A 2,500-nucleotide genomic window follows, 5' to 3' on the forward strand; every position below is an offset into this window, starting at 1 on the left:
CGAAAAACGACAGAGTCTTTTCGGGTATAGTGTACTATTTCGGTTTTTACTCTAAGTCCCTCAGGGGCATGGGGTGCTATACTATGATGGTCAGATCACCTCCAGGCCCCAGGGGAGTGCTTTTCTGGGGTCAAACAGTGCACTGATGATGGGGGATTATTTCATTTTGCTCATTTTGGTGTTTTTTCACATTTTAACCCATTTTCACCCCTTTTGCTCACAACTTCGTACTACGGCCCGGAAAAACGACAGAGTCGATGGGTATAGTGTACTATTGCCGAAAAACGACAGAGTCTTTTCGGGAATAGTGTACTATTTCGGTTTTTACTCTAAGTCCCTCAGGGGCATAGGGTGCTATACTCTGATGGTCAGATCACCTCCAGGCCCCAGGGGAGTGCTTTTCAGGGGTCAAACAGTGCACTGATGATGGGGGATTATTTCATTTTGCTCATTTTGGTGTTTTTTTTTTTTTTTTTTTTTTTTTTTTTTCACATTTTAACCCATTTTGCTCACCCCGCACTCTGCCGCATATGAGGCCGGGGAAGGGCCACTCTGGCTGGGCATGGCCTCCGCTGAGCACCCCCTGGAGCCACTGGAGCCCCCGGAGGCCCTCCAGAGCCACCCCCCACTGTCCCCAGACTCACCCGGGGGAAGGGCCACTCTGGCTGGGCATGGTCTCCACCAAGCAGCCCCTGGAGCCCCCGGAGCACCTCCAGAGCCACCCCCCACTCTCCCCAGACTCTGCCCGGGGAAGGGCCACTCTGGCTGGGCATGGCCTCCACCGAGCACCCCCTGGAACCCCTGGAACCCCCGGAGGCCCTCCAGAGCCACCCCCCACTCTCCCCAGACTCACCCCGGGGAAGGGCCACTCTGGCTGGGCATGGTCTCCACCAAGCACCCCCTGGAGCCCCCGGAGCACCCCCAGAGCCACCCCCCACTCTCCCCAGACTCACCCCGGGGAAGGGACACTCTGGCTGGGCATGGTCTCCACCAAGCACCCCCTGGAGCCCCCGGAGCACCTCCAGAGCCACCCCCCACTCCTCCAGACTCACCCCGGGGAAGGGACACTCTGCCTGGGCATGGCCCCCACTGAGCACCCCCTGGAACCCCTGGAGCCCCCGGAGCACCTCCAGAGCCACCCCCCACTCTCCCCAGACTCTGCCCGGGGAAGGGCCACTCTGGCTGGGCATGGTCTCCACCAAGCACCCCCTGGAGCCCCCGGAGCACCCCCAGAGCCACCCCCCACTCTCCCCAGACTCACCCCGGGGAAGGGCCACTCTGGCTGGGCATGGTCTCCACCAAGCACCCCCTGGAGCCCCCGGAGCACCTCCAGAGCCACCCCCCACTCCTCCAGACTCACCCCGGGGAAGGGACACTATGGCTGGGCATGGCCTCCGCCGAGCACCCCCTGGAGCCCCTGGAGCCCCCGGAGCACCTCCAGGGCCACCCCCCACTCCTCCAGACTCACCCCGGGGAAGGGCCACTCTGGCTGGGCATGGCCTCCGCCGAGCACCCCCTGGAGCCCCCGGAGCACCCCCAGAGCCACCCCCCACTCTCCCCAGACTCACCCCGGGGAAGGGCCACTCTGGCTGGGCATGGCCTCCACCAAGCACCCCCCTGGAGCCCCTGGAACCCCCGGAGGCCCTCCAGAGCCACCCCCCACTCTCCCCAGACTCACCCCGGGGAAGGGCCACTCTGGCTGGGCATGGTCTCCACCAAGCACCCCCTGGAGCCCCCGGAGCACCTCCAGAGCCACCCCCCACTCCTCCAGACTCACCCCGGGGAAGGGACACTCTGGCTGGGCATGGCCTCCGCCGAGCACCCCCTGGAGCCCCTGGAGCCCCCGGAGCACCTCCAGGGCCACCCCCCACTCCTCCAGACTCACCCCGGGGAAGGGCCACTCTGGCTGGGCATGGCCTCCGCCGAGCACCCCCTGGAGCCCCCGGAGCACCCCCAGAGCCACCCCCCACTCTCCCCAGACTCACCCCGGGGAAGGGCCACTCTGGCTGGGCATGGCCTCCACCAAGCACCCCCCTGGAGCCCCTGGAACCCCCGGAGGCCCTCCAGAGCCACCCCCCACTCTCCCCAGACTCACCCCGGGGAAGGGCCACTCTGGCTGGGCATGGCCTCCACCAAGCACCCCCTGGAGCCCCTGGAACCCCCGGAGGCCCTCCAGAGCCACCCCCCACTCTCCCCAGACTCACCCCGGGGGAGGGCCACTCTGGCTGGGCATGGTCTCCACCAAGCACCCCCTGGAGCCCCCGGAGCACCTCCAGGGCCACCCCCCACTCCTCCAGACTCACCCCGGGGAAGGGACACTCTGGCTGGGCATGGCCTCCGCCGAGCACCCCCTGGAGCCCCTGGAACCCCCGGAGCACCTCCAGAGCCACCCCCCACTGTCCCCAGACTCACCCGGGGGAAGGGCCACTCTGGCTGGGCATGGTCTCCACCAAGCAGCCCCTGGAGCCCCCGGAGCACCTCCAGGGCCACCCCCCACTCT

The sequence above is a fragment of the Eucyclogobius newberryi genome, unplaced genomic scaffold (assembly GCF_026437365.1).
Source record: "Eucyclogobius newberryi isolate DKJ021-1_F unplaced genomic scaffold, fEucNew1.0.hap1 SCAF_392, whole genome shotgun sequence".
Lineage (NCBI taxonomy): Eukaryota > Metazoa > Chordata > Actinopteri > Gobiiformes > Gobiidae > Eucyclogobius > Eucyclogobius newberryi.